The following is a 15277-nucleotide window of genomic DNA, read 5'->3' on the forward strand; positions in this document are numbered from 1 at the left end:
CTAGATCAATGATCCTGACTCCATGAAGAGGCTTAGTTTGTATCTTGGGGAAAGGCTCTGAACTCATCATCTTCTTACCCTTTCTCCTTATTAATCTTCCACTATAATTTCTACTATTCTCTTCATCACTTGTTTCTACTCTTTATGTTTTGTGAGAAGATTCCTGAGTAGGCCTCCTTGCTACCACACCACCTACTCTCTTAGATAAAGGAGGTTGTGAGCTTGATTGTTGCTGGCCATGAACTTCTTCAAGTTTGGATATCTCCCCCTTTAAAATCTTCTTCAACTCATTGAAATTTTTCATAACAAAATCAATCTTGGCAAAGAGTGGGGAAAAATATTTTAATGGGTCATATTTTGGATCCATCTTTTAGATAACAACACATAATTTTCTAAATATTATGCACATGGGGCAACAAAGTTCCTTTTATTCTTGTTCTAATTTTTTTGTAAAAACCCTCAGGATCACTATTTCTGACTATACTCACCCCTAAATGATATGGAACAAAGAATTTGTCGAAGTACTCATATCCTCCCTTTAAAATTACAAAGTAAGGGATTATAGTGTAATTTGGGAAAATTGTTCCTTTTCCCTTTCCCTTTAAATCCTTATCCTGAATGCATCCTATTCACCGCATCACCTCAGAAAAACCCATTCTCAAAGGAATGTTGAAGGGTAGTACAGGTGGGTGTTTGGAGAAACCATAGATCCTAATAACAATACTTATAGAGTAAGGGATAAAATCCCCTCAATTATGTTCAATCCAAGCAAGAGGCACCCTCTCCTTGGGTCTCACAAAATCATGCAGTTCCTTAGGAATCCTTGGTGGATTTACTGTCAACTTTTTCCTCAACCTAGAAGAAAAATTGTTATCAAACCTTATAAAGCTAGCCTCTTGTCTATCCCAAGACATATTTGTGCTCCAGAGCTATACTAGAATCTCCTAGTCATCAATTATCCTATTGAGGTTCATGGTACCCTTAAAGTAATCTTCATTCCTAGAAAGGAACATATAAATAACTAAAGAATACCAAGAGAATTTAGCACCAATAACTTGATTCTTAATGTCTAGTAAACCCTCATGAATCTTTTTCTCAAGGTAGGGGGAAAACTAAAAGACTACTATAAAATCTGGATGTTGTAACTGCATAGCCATGTACATAAAGTCAGCTAGCATCACTGTAATGAGATTAAAACCCAATATTTGACATAGAGAGAAGAAAGTAGCCTGAAAATAGGGAGCAAAAGCACCAATTGGGAATGGCTCTTTTGAACTAGGGTCGATATGGTATGTTGTATTCCTTCTCTGGCTAAATGCATTGGAATGAAACTCTTTCTAATTAATTCCCTCATCTTGCAATACTCTAGATTTTGCTCATTTAAATCTATCTGCAATAGGCTCGAGCATAGTTCATATAAGTCAAAAATATCTTGGAACTCTTCCCTTCTGATGGTTAATAGAATTTCTCTATCATTTCCCCTAATAACCCTTGAAACTGGGTCATATCTATCTGGAACAGCTTTGAGTAAGTTGACATCCATCAAAACACCCGTTACTACCAACTTGTCCAAATCATACTGCCAAGGACTGGATAATGGAGAATGCAATTTTCTTTGTCCATACCATAACTTAAACATTTCTAACCTAGTCATTGGTATGTTAGCATCCGCCAAGTGGAATGTTTTGTTAGTTAATGCTTCCCCTAGGGTTTTTCCATCCATAAATCTCTGCCCCTGTTGTTTATCATTTGTAGAAGGCTCCAATTGGTCCAAGAAATCATCATATAGATTTCTTTTTATATAATCCACTTGTCCTTAATTTTTCCATGAGGGAGCCATCTTCTCCAACTAGGGCACTTCAAATTTGGGAAGGAAAAACTAGGCCTAGTACAAGATTTTAAATTACCAGAATAATTCAAACAAATTTCACTACTTTCTATTTAGCACCTAACCCTAGAACAAATTGAATTCTCTTCTTACAACTTCATGCACAACTTATAATATCAATTTGTTTCAATAACATATGGAAAGCTCAGATAAACTTACAACTTTGACTTTAGCCAGAGATGACAATTATGTGTCATAGAGAGTCACTTCAACCTTCTTCAGTAGCAGGAAAACCTTATAGATTGCTATGAAATCTTTTGCGAATGAAGAAAAACCTTTTAAGTATTTAATTATTACCTAGACAAGAATGCAAATGTCTCATCCACCAACAATACTCGCGCAAGTGAAACAACGGCTCATAACTTTGCATTTAAAAAAAAATTTGAAACCTAGTCATCAATCATCTTCCAAGTTGGCAAATCCAATGATCATCTCTTATCAACTCAACACTTGACTTTTCATCTACATCAACAAACCCACAAAATCATGACTAATCAGCATGACATCATCCTTCAACCAGACTCCATTAGCGGCCCCACTATAAGCCTTCCTGGTCAGCCTGGGACATGTGGCATCATCTCGCGATGCCATGGTTTGTTACCTCCTTGAAAATTCCATCTTGGGATTTCGGGAGCTGTTAGATCTGTTCAAACTTTATTGTCTAGTACAATGCCCATTAACTCCTCCAGAATTAAAAATCGAGCACCTTTTACCTCAGGATAAAATATCTCCATTCATTTTGAACACGTACAAATTGATGAGACTGTTAGTAAACTGACCTTTACCATCTAAGAACCAGTAGCAATGCTTCAACTGGTTATACTGCAAATCTTGTCAGTTTCCACTGATAACACGTGGTATAATCTAGCAATGTCACAATCCTTATAATCCTCGCATCTTTGATCACGGGGAAGCGCAAACCGTTGGATTCAATTTGTCTTTAACAACCCGCCAAACTACTTAGGACTTTCAGACTTAGGAAAATATAAGCGTGGACACAAAATTTTAAAAGGGAGACTGGTCATAGGGAAATTCTATGCGCATGACTTAGGAAAATCATATTTTATAAACTGGTTAACCACCACTTAATACTTAGAAAATGAAATGGCCCTACCAACAAAAGTGGTACCCTTGGCCTTAAGTGAGAAAAAGATAACGACAAAATATTAAAAAAAAGGATCAAAGACTTTCCTTCAAAGCAAGATTTAATCAAGAAAAGACACAACCCCTAAAGCCCTAAACCCTGATAACTTGACAGAGGGCAAAATAAAACCAGAATGACCAAATTTTGTAAGACATAATTTTTAGGTCCTATTAGTGGCTCTAGTTGGGTATGTCCATTTCATAGGAATGAGATGAGAAACTAGGATCTTGGGGTGAAGTAGACCAATTATAGAGCAGACCAAAAAGAAATTACCTAGACTAGGTAACTTCAACTAAAAGGAAACTACACTAATATATACAAAACCTAACTAATGCTCATGGAAAATAACTACTTTCAAGAAAAGTAGAGCTTCAAGAATTGTCCATGAACAGGCAATTCAAGAGTATCGCCATGTATATCCTAGAGAATATAAGAATCTTCTCCCCATTTGCTTTGAATCAGATATGGATCCAACCAAATGGCATCAACTTGCCATGTTTTCCCTTGTCCTCTATTCTGGCATTCCACATCAGAACCAAATCATCAACTTGAAAAATCCTTGCAGTTGCTCTTTTATCGTATGGGTTTTTAACCTACATTTGTAACTTTGTATTTCTAGTATTGGCTTCTCTTCTAGCTTCATCTAATTCCATTAAATCTCAATTCTCAACTGCATATCATCATCTATATCATTGTTATAAATTTGGACAAACTTATACATCTCCATCAGATTAGTTTGGGGTAACCTTGCATGCATACCATACACCAAATAAAAAGGTGCACATCCAATTGCTTTCTTGATTGTTACCCTGTTTGCCCAAACAACTAATCTCAGCTTTGAATCCCAAGCCTTTTTATTCTTTTCTAGGATTTGTTTAGTAATCTTCATCAAACTTTTTTTGCTAGATTCATCTTGCCCATTTCCTTGTGGGTGGTAAGGTGATGAATAAGAAATCTGGATACCATATTTGATGTAGAAGTCTTCATATTCTTCTGACCTAAAATTCATTGCATTATTAGAGACTATCCTCTTTGGACATCCAAATCTGGTCAATATATTGTCTGTAAGGAAATCAATTTGTAGACACCTAAAATTAATATTTAATTAATTTAAGCCTATTAGCATAATTAATTAGTTTAATTGTGTTATTCCTCTCATAATCAATTAAATCTAATTTAATTAATCCTGTTAGTATAGTCCAATAATTAATTTATCAAATAAATTAATTATTATCCTATTCTTCTAAAGTCATCTCAACAATTATTTCATCTAAACCCACTCAGTTAATTAATTTTAATTAATTAACCTAGTCATGCGATTCCTACAAATCACTTTTTCCTAATCCCACTTAGCCTAATTAATCCTTCTTGAATCTCTCATAATCATGCTTATCATTATTCTCCAATTTTTTATTCCCACTCATGTCACATCAAACTTTGAATCTCTCAAAGAAATTCAAATTTCTTTGAATCCCTCAATGCATCCTTATTTTGGAATTTTTAATTCCTTAAATTTGAAATTCAAATTTCTCCCCCCTTTTTCCAACGGAATTTTATATTCCTGTTTATTTTCCCAAGGCACCCTTGATCCATGTCTTCTATCTAAAATCAATCTCAACCCTTCATATTCAAATCAATCTTGGCCCTCCATTGGCCTTCTCCAATCTATAAATTGGAGCCAATTATCCTCACAAAAGATGAATCTTCTCATGCATTGTTATGATGCCCTTTTCTCCTCTTCTTTCTCTAATCTTCTAATCCAAATCCTCCTATCCATCACTCAAATCCAAATCCTTCAATCCACCTTGTTGAGCACAAAGGAGAGCATTTCACATCCAGATCAAGTAAGGAGCATATCAAGTGGAGCATCATCAAGGGGCACCTTCACTTCATCAAGCTCAATCCGAAGGAGAAGGTAAAATAGCAAGGTGAAATGGTTATTCTTTGATGTTTTTAGCATTTTCATGTTTATTTCATCATGTTTTGATCATTTTCCCTTCTAATCCATTTTCCCCTCTTCATTTTGGCATGCCTTATGGGACCCACGTCCCGAATTTAACAATTTTTTGTATTTTTTGTGAAGTTTTTTCGCAAGAATCACACTTCAGTGCGAGCGCACGTGCATCAGCGCGAGTGCCTCAGGTTTGGCACGACCGGAAGAGAAAATTCAAAAAAAAATTGGCGGCTTTGTGTTTCAGTGCAACCACCTCAGCTTCAGCACGACTGCAATGCGCATTCTTCTATCTCCTCATTTTTCTTTCTCTTCTATCTTCTTCTATCCTCATTTTTGTTTCTTTTCTATTTCTGCTTCAATGCGACCACTCTACGATTAGCACAAGCATTTTTTGTAAAAATTCAAATTTGAAATTTTTAGGTTATCAATGCGAGTGCCTGCTAATTAGCGCGTCTGCATTTTTTCATTTCCTGTTATCTGTCTGTTAAGTTTTAATAAATCTATCTATTTAGCACGAGCGCATCAGCATGACTGTCTGCAAATAAGCATGACAACAAAATTAATCAAAAACCCAAAAATTTCACTTGTGAATTTATTCTATTTTTTAGTCATATCTTCTTTATCTTAATTTTGTTTTCTTCCAAACTCCACTAGATCCCCCAAAATTTTATTTTGCACATTTCCTTCCTTGGGGACCTTATCCCAAAATCCACTTTTTGAAGCCCAAAATCCCACATTCCTCTATTTTTAGGGTTTGCAATAACTCCTTCCACTTTTATCCAATCACCTCCAAATTTTCCCATATTGTCTATCTCCAACTTTTGCTTCTTTGTCCCTCTTGGACAAATTTTTCCATTCCTTCACCTCTCCTCCAAAATCCCCATTTTATGCTTGCTTATCCCTTGGAAAGTGGCAAAAACCTAGTTAAACCCCATTTACCCATCAAAGTTTCCTCCAAATCCACATTTGTCATTAGTAGAAAAGTTTTTATTCTTGTTTTTCTACTCATTCCCAAAAAATAAAAATAAAAAATATTTTTGACTTTCTTTTGTCTTTTGCAAGACGCTTGTTGAAGACTTCATTTGCAAACTACTAATCAAGTTATTTTGCAGGTTGCCTAAGAAAATATGACCAAACATTGTGTTTTTCTTAATCATTTTATTCTAGGCACCTAGATCTTAATTAGGGGTAAAAGAACTCTTTCTTTTTGTGTTTGAGAAAAGTGTAGAGGTAGGAGAGTATTGTCTTGTCTACATAGACAATCAAAAATCTTGACCCTCGAACCTTTTCTTGCTTGTTGCATGCTTACCCTTAGTGGACCTACCCTCCCAACTTTCTCTTTGAGAAGGTAAGAGGGGAATGACCCAAGTGAGTACACCCAAACCTGGGGTTCCCAACTCACTATAATAAATAGGCCATTGACTACGAAAGGGTTAATGGTTGGAGCTATATGAGAGTTCACTCTCACATTGGGTGCTTAGTAGGATCCTAGAGATCCCAATCATGCTTGCATGACTACTAGGTTCTTGGTGCTTCATTGGGCTATAGGCCTCAATTGCGCTTGCACAACTATGAAGGGTAGCTCCTAACGGGAAGCCATACTAAACACCTTGTGCATAGTGCCAAAAACCTTCTAGTCATTGGTGTAGGAGGTTGGACCTCTGAAGCCACCCATATTTTTATGGCCCTTAGTACAGACACAAATTTTGCCATGAGAAATTTTCATGGGAATTGATGCTTGGCTGCCTCAAGAAGTGAGTTCCATGGAGGGGAGCCAGTGGGGTCAAGCATCTAAGTGTTCGCTCTGGGTAAGCGTAGTTGGGAAATCAATTGGGATCCATTGACTATTGTCTTTCTTGCTATAGGATATGTTGTTAAGGAGCATGAGTGTCTTTTGAGTATAGCTTATTTTGACCATTGTGTTTTCTTTACTTGACATCTCTTGCCAAGTCCATCCCCCCAACCAATCAATCATCTCTCTTTCCAAATTCCATCTTGCCATCATCAAACCTTTAATCCATTTCTATCTATCAAAGAAATTATCCAATCCCCAATCCACTTTCGTCCATTCAAACAATCATCCTTCCTCAACTAATATTCATTCTTCTTCTAATCCAATCAAATCTCCAATATTCCAATCAATCAAATCCATCCATCTTTCTAATCTGGTTATTCAATCCTCCATCAAGAAATCATACAATCCTTTAATCCAATCAAATCCAATTCACCATCAATTCCAATCCAAGTCATAATCCAAATCCAAATCCAATCCAATACAAGTCATAATCCAATCCAATCCAAATCAAATTCAATCCAATCCAATCCATTCAATCCAAATCAAATCCAATCAAATCAAATCCAACCTAATCCAATCCAATCCAATCCAATCCAATTTAATCCAATCCATTCAATCCAATCCACTCCAATCCAATCCAATCCAATCCAATCCATCCAATCCAATCAAATCAAAATCCAATCAAGTCCTAATCCAAGGACTCATCCAATTCCAATCCAAATAAAAAATCCAAATCAAATCAAATCTAATCAAATCTAATCCATCATCATCATTCCAAGCCAAGTCCTAATCCTCATCTTCATTTAACATCATCTTCATAATCTTTCCCCTCCAAAACATATTCATCCAATTCCGATCTAATCCTTCACTCTCAACATGACTACCCATAATTTCAAAGCTTGGTATGAGAAGATGCTCAAGGAAAATTCACAAACCTGCCTACCAAGTTAATCCCATAATCTCCCACTCACCTATCATACCTTCATCCATCCCATCTCAACACATTGCGCCTAATCCCAATCTATGCCATATCTCCTACCCTTCCTCTACCTTCGACAAGGGAACTCCATCTTATCCCCCATCCATATCCCCATCTTATTCCCCATTCATATCTCCATATTATCCCTCATCCACATACTCTAATCCAATATGTATACCTCCATCTCCCCCCCCATCTACATCCCAATCCCCATCCTTCTACAATGCATTTATTACCTCTACTCCCCATCCAAATCGTTTACTCCATAGTCCTCCAATCATTAATCCTAATTCCCCAATCCATTATCCTAATCATCCACCCAATTCCAATCCTCCAAAATCCATATTCTCCACATCCTCCAAATCCATCATCCATAATCTTATCCAAGACATGCTAGCAAAGGAGACAAAATCCTCACCTCAAAGCAAAGTGGCCAAGTCTCCTCAAGTCCTCCACCCACCCCAATCACCTCCACCTAATAACAAATCCCAATCCCCCACACATCATGATACTCCCATTTCCCCATCTACTCACATCAAATCTTCCATACCTTCCTCCATCACACAATCCCCATAGCTCCAAACATGCCAAAAGCTTGTTCCAAAGCATTCTATCATAAAAAACTCTCCATCTCATGATGCAACTCCCTCCCCTCCATTTAATGATCCCATCACCTCCACTTCCTCTCATGATCATATGATTCCTCTATCATTGCATGATCCTCTTCCATCTCATGATCCAATCACCCCTCCCACTCCATCTAATGATCCCATCCCCTCCACTTCCTCTCATGATCATATGATTCCTCTATCATTACATGATCCTCTTCCATCTCATGATCCAATCATCCCTCCCACTCCATCTCATGATACCCTCCCTACTCAAGATCAAAGTACCCCTTCATCTCCATGTCATGATCCCAATCCATCTAAAAATCCTAATCTTTCATCCACATCTCATCCCCCTCAAAATGGACTTGCATCTTGTTTCCAAAATAATAAAGGCCCTCAAGATAATTCTCAAGATGTTGGTACATCCTCTTTTCCTCCTAAGTACAAATTTCCATACAAATCAAAATCCCATTATCCCTCATCTTCCACATCCATTTTGGGACCCTATGTTCCAATGTTAAACCCTTCATTCCTTCCATCCATTTTGGGCCCCTACGTTCTAATGCTCAATCCTCCATCCACCACTCCATCACCTCAAATAATCCCTAAGCAAGATCAACAAAGGCACACATCCTTCGATGCCTCCCAACACGCTCCCTCCATCATCCCACCATCCATAAAATGCTTAAGTCATTCATCCTCATGCACCCATACCATTGCTATTGGAAGCAATTTGGATGCCCAATCTAAAAAGCATAAAGCTCAAAATCCACAAAAATCAAAGGATCAAGATGTCCCCTCAAAATGACATGCTCAAAAGAAAAATGTGCTCCGAAAGAAAGAAAAATAAAAAAGGCCACAAAGGCCCCAAAAGAAAAAATCAAAAACTATGTGGATTCCCAAAGAAAAATCAAAATTTGCATCCAAACTTGTTAATCCAAAAGCACCATCCATTCATAAGTCTCCCAATCCTCCATCTAACACTCCTCCATCTTCAAAATCCATTTTGGGTCCTTATGTCCCAAAATCCACCATCCCAACTCCATCACTCCCTCTATTTTGGGTTCTCATTTCCCAAAAGCTACATATAATCCAAAATCCTCTCCTCCACTACTCCAACACCCTTCAAGGTGTGTGCCAATGTTGATCTTCTACAAATTATTCAAAACTCCATCCATTATCCACCATCCACTTTTCACAATCCCATTCCACTAGTCCAATCCTTTCCAAATCCTTATCTTTCATCCCCTATCCATTTCATCTCCCCAATTATTGTTACCAACATCTATGAGCATACCTCAAATTCAAAGCAATGGTAAGTGATACCATCTATGGAACTAGTTGCTTGAGTCCTCCCTTCCTCTTTCACGCATACACTATCTTCCATATCCACTCATCTTCATCCTTATCCATCCAAACTATTCCAAAAATTAAAAAATAAAAATAAAAAAAAATCAAAAAAATCAAGAAAAATGCAAAAAAAAAAAAAAAAATCAGAAAAAGGTAAAGAAAAATCATTTCATCCAATGGTGAAAACCACTTCTTGTGGTGCCTTGGGTAAGTACCATGATGAAAACTTGGCAAACAAGCATCATGTGTAATCCCCTCATCCCCTTTCACTCTACACTTGGGGGCAAGCTTCATCCACACAAATCCTCCCATCCATCTACATCATATCTAAGTCCATTATCCTTTCCTATATTTGATCTTGACTATCCTATCCATATCCTCCATCTCATATCCCTCATCCTATCAAAATAAATCATCCATTCTTATCTTTTATCTTGATCATATAAGAGGCAAAATAATGTATATGCATGCATGCTTTGGAGCATTCAAGCCTTAATCGCCTTAATCCTCTACCATCCATATCCATTATACATTATCATCCCACCTCATACATATTTATCCACCATCCTTGCATCCTTAATTCCACTACCTCTAGTATGGGGCATTTCCCTCCTTTGCAGCATGGTCCTTGGGTCTCTATCACCCTACTCTCCATCCTTTATTCCTCCATATCTTATCCATATCCATCCACTCCATCCACATATCTCCTATCCAAAAAATAACTCCCTCCTTCCATCCATCCTTTTACCAATCCTTGGTTCTCCCTTGTCATTGGTTCCATTCAATCAAATCCTATCCACCAACCCACCCCATTCTATCCAATTTCAAATCCAATCCTATATTATCCAATCATATTATCCATCTATTCCAATTCAATCATTAATCCCATCCTCAAGCCAATCCTATTCAATCATCCATCCCCCTTCTCATCCTATCTAATCATTTATCTTTCTTCCAATCCTATCCAATCCATCAAACTAAGCTTTCCCCATCTACCCAAGCTCGTACTGACGTGTGCCTAATCCAAGCACCCATCCATACTATGCTAATAAAATCCAAGTGAAAATCCTCTCATTTGGAGATCTTGCCCATCCAACATGTCTTTTGTCATCCATCAATCAATCCATCACACTGGCAATTGGGATGCATCCTTCCCTAGTCTGGCAGCTTATCCAAATCCATGTCCTACTCTTGGCAAGAGATATCAGTTGGTCATGTGTAGTTTGTTTGCACACTTGATCTTTTCACTTTGTTTTCATCTTGTGTCCCAGGACTATACTTGTTTAGGACTGCCTTGATCATCCTATATCTTGGTATGTCTCGACTAGTGTATAATGGGGCATAGTTTTCATGGCATGGTGTGTTTGAAGGTCATCCTTGTACAAATCGATAACCCTACATTAGTGTTTATCAACACTTGCATGATTGTGTGCAAGGCATTCCTATTTGACTGAGCATCAGTCCACGCCTCGGATCTTCATATCATCTTGGTTCTTATAATCAGTGGTGTAGACTATCCATGGCAATAACAAATCTAGGTTTTCTCTCTATACTTGCTCAATAAGAAATACAATCCATTTATCATTTCTTTGTCTCATTTCATTCGCAACACTCCAACTCATCCTACTCCCCTCCTTCATTATCTTCATCCTTTCATCACTTATTCTTATAATTCCTTTTCGAGAGCACACTTGTGTTCTTTGAAGCCACATGTTCTCTCGAGGGGGCATACCACTACTTCCTCGTCATCCTTCCTCCTCATCATTCTTCCTCATCCCATGACTAGGGCATCATGCTACTAGTCCTTATCATTTTCTTCATCTCATGACTGGGGCATCATGCTACTAGTCCTTATCCTTTTCTTCCACTAAGTTTTATTCTTCTTTGATATAACATCATTTCATGACACTATATCAAAGAGGGCCAAAATGTAGACACCTAAAATTAATATTTAATTAATTTAAGCCTATCAACATAATTAATTAGTTTAATTGTGTTATTCCTTTCAGAATCAATTAAATCTAATTTAATTAATCCTGTCACTATAGTCCAATAATTAATTTATCAAATAAATTAATTATTCCCCTATTCTTCTAAAGTCATCTCAATAATTATTTCCTCTAAACCCACTCAGTTAATTAATTTTAATTAATTAACCTAGTAATGTGATTCCTACAAATCACTTTTTTCTAATCCCACTCAGCCTAATTAATCCTTCTTGAATCTCTCATAATCATGCTTATCATTATTCTCCAATTTTTAATTCCCACTCATGTCACATCAAACTTTGAATCTCTCAAAGAAATTCAAATTTCTTTGAATCCCTCAATGCATCCTTATTTTGGAATTTTTAATTCCTTAAATTTGAAATTCAAATTTCTCCCCCCTTTTTCCAAAGGAATTTTATATTCCTGTTTATTTTCCCAAGGCACTCTTGATCCATGACTTCTATCTAAAATCAATCTCAACCCTTCATAATCAAATCAATCTTGGCCCTCCATTGGCCTTCTCCAATCTATAAATTGGAGCCAATCAGCCTCACAAAAGATGAATCTTCTCATGTATTGTTATGATGCCCCTTTCTCCTCTTCTTTCTCTAACCTTCTAATCCAAATCCTCTTATCCATCACTCAAATCCAAATCCTTCAATCGACCTTGTTGAGCACAAAGGAGAGCATTCCACATCCAAAATCAAGCAAGGAGCATATCAAGTGGAGCATCATCAAGGGGCGCCTTCACTTCATCAAGCTCAATCCGAAGGAGAAGGTAAAATAGCAAGGTGAAATGGTTATTCTTTGATGTTTTCAGCATTTTCATATTTATTTCATCATCCATATCATAGATACAAGACCTGTTCTCTTCTTCCACAATATTTATTTGATTGGCATCCAAATTACTCTGGGCCATGAACTTTTCCAATCCTAATCCTCTCACTAATTTAGTGATTTGGATATCAATATTGAACTCATAGATCCTATTTATCCATTGGCATCTTCTTCTAGACACTTCCAGTTGTGTGAAAATATCTTTAATTGCAGCACTGGGCACATATGCAACCATTGTGTCTCCCATCAAGTAACTCCTAAAAGCTTTAACAACCTTCACTAGTGCATAATCTTTCTTTTCATTTAAATCATACTCCAGTCCTGCAACTTGCAAAGACTTACTAAAAAATGTTATAGGTTGTTCAAAACCTTCTAAATTATTTTGCAACAATACAACAACAACAGTATGAAAAGATGCAAATGAAAATATCTGCATTGGTCTGCCATAATTAGGTGTTTTAAGAATAGGTGCATTTTTAATAGCCTGTTTGATCTCCTGGAATGCCTTGACTGGCTCCTTGTTCCATTCTATCTTTGCACCTTTCTTTAACATTTTGGATATAGGTCTACTAATTTCAGCAAAATTAGTGACAAACCTTCTTAAGAAATTGATCTCCCCAAAGAAAGATTGGATACCTTTCACTGTTCTGGGCTGAGGGACTTTGTCTATAGTTATTACCCTCTCTGGGTCAATTCTCACACCATCATTTGAAACGATGTGACCCAAAAAATTACCTTCACTCACCCCAAAAGCACACTTTTTTGGGTTTAGGGATATCCCATATTCAACAGCTCTGTCAAAAAAAATTTCAAGGTGACCATAGTGATCACTTTCCTTCTTGGAATAAGCTATTAGATCATGCTGATATACTACTAAGAATACATTTATGATATCAGAAAATGCAACATCCATAGGTCTTTGAAATGTTTCTCCTGCATTTGTTAAACCAAAAGGCATTCTTATATAAACATAGGTTCCCCAAGGTGTAGTAAATGTTGTTTTGTATTGTTCTAACTCTTTAACCATCACTTGGTTATAACCTAAAAATCCATCCATCATAGATAAAATCTCACATCATGTTACCCTTTGTAACATTGCTTCCATATTTGGCAATGGATAATTGTCTTTTAATGAAGATATATTAAGATTTCTAAAATCAACACATAGTCTGATATCTCCATTCGTTTTTCTCATAGGTACCAAGCTAGACACCCATGATGAATGTTTGGTAGGTCTTATAATCCTAGCATCTCTTAGCTTGACTATCTCCTCTTGCATTTTAGGTGCTAATGTTGGATTAATAGATCTTTATTTTTGTCTAAAAGGCTTGGCATTTTATTTCAAAGGAATCTCACATTGAAATAAATCTTCCTTGTAAGCCTTCAAGTCATCATACGACCAAGCAAAAACATGCTTGTATTTTCTCAATAAATCAATTAGCATTTTCCTAACCCTAGGTGACATTTTCTTTCCAATATATACCTTCCTTGGAGCTCCTTCTATCCCAAGGTTATCTTCTTCTAAATCTTCAGGGTGTGGGGTAGTAGTAACAACCTTAGCCTTATCTTGACTATCAAACACCCTCTCTAAAACAACCAAACCTCTGGGAATTTTATTTGTCTTCAGTTGAATCACTTCCTTCCCAAATATTGTTTCCTTTTCATCCTCCATTTGCACAAAAGCACTGAAATCAATCTCCTGATTTTCATATTCATCTACACAATGTAGAAATCTTAAAATATCATCATCATCATTAAAAACCTACCAGTTTTCAATGTTATTAGGGACTGAAGGCCTTGTCTAGATCTCAATCTTTGAGATTTCAGCAAAATTGATGTCCTTTAGCCTTAGAGCTATACTTGCTAGGAGATCTGCCATTCTATTATGACTTCTCTCTTTCCATTCAATACCAAATGCATCAAAGTTCTCAATTTGGTCCCATACAACATTTCTATACTGCTTCAGCCTTTTATTTTTTGATGCATATTTAGATCTAATTTGGGATATGCCCAACTCAGAGTCTCCAACCACCTTGAGATTCTTTATTCCATACTTTTCAGATAATCTCAAACCAAGAAACAATGCTTCATACTTTGCTACATTATTTGTACATGCAAAGGCCAGAGTAAAAGAAAACTTAAAAGTTTCTCCATGGGGTGATATGAATAACACACCTGCTCCTAAGCCCTCCTTAGAACTGGCTCCATCAAAATACATGGTCCACAAATTATCATCTCTTGATGATTTTTCTACTTCTTCATCCAATAATGTAGGTTGTTCCCTTTTCTTCTATGGAGAATCTTCAACCATGAATGCTTTTATCCCTATGTCTACAAAAAAAGTCATAGCTTCATTAGATTGTACTGTATGTACCATCATATATGGTACCCTGGATTCTCTTTTATCCTTTACATTTTTACCATCTATGCAAAAGGTAGCATAAGACAAGTCACATTGTAAACTTCCACCCATAGAGGCACTCCATTTTCTTGATAATAGCATTCCATAATGTGGTCGAATATCTACAACTAGGACACTCATAATTAATTCTTTCTCAAGGAAAGCAATAAGTTTATAAGGTAGTGTCTTTATAGTTCCTATCACATGCACTTCTCTTGAATTCATAGCACAACATCTTTCGTGAGGAGTATCTACCTTCAAACCCATGGACTGCATTATCCTTACTGGCATGACATTATTTGAGGCCCCATAATCAATCATACAATTCTT

The sequence above is a fragment of the Cryptomeria japonica genome, chromosome 7, assembly GCF_030272615.1.
Source record: "Cryptomeria japonica chromosome 7, Sugi_1.0, whole genome shotgun sequence".
Taxonomy (NCBI): Eukaryota; Viridiplantae; Streptophyta; class Pinopsida; order Cupressales; family Cupressaceae; genus Cryptomeria; species Cryptomeria japonica.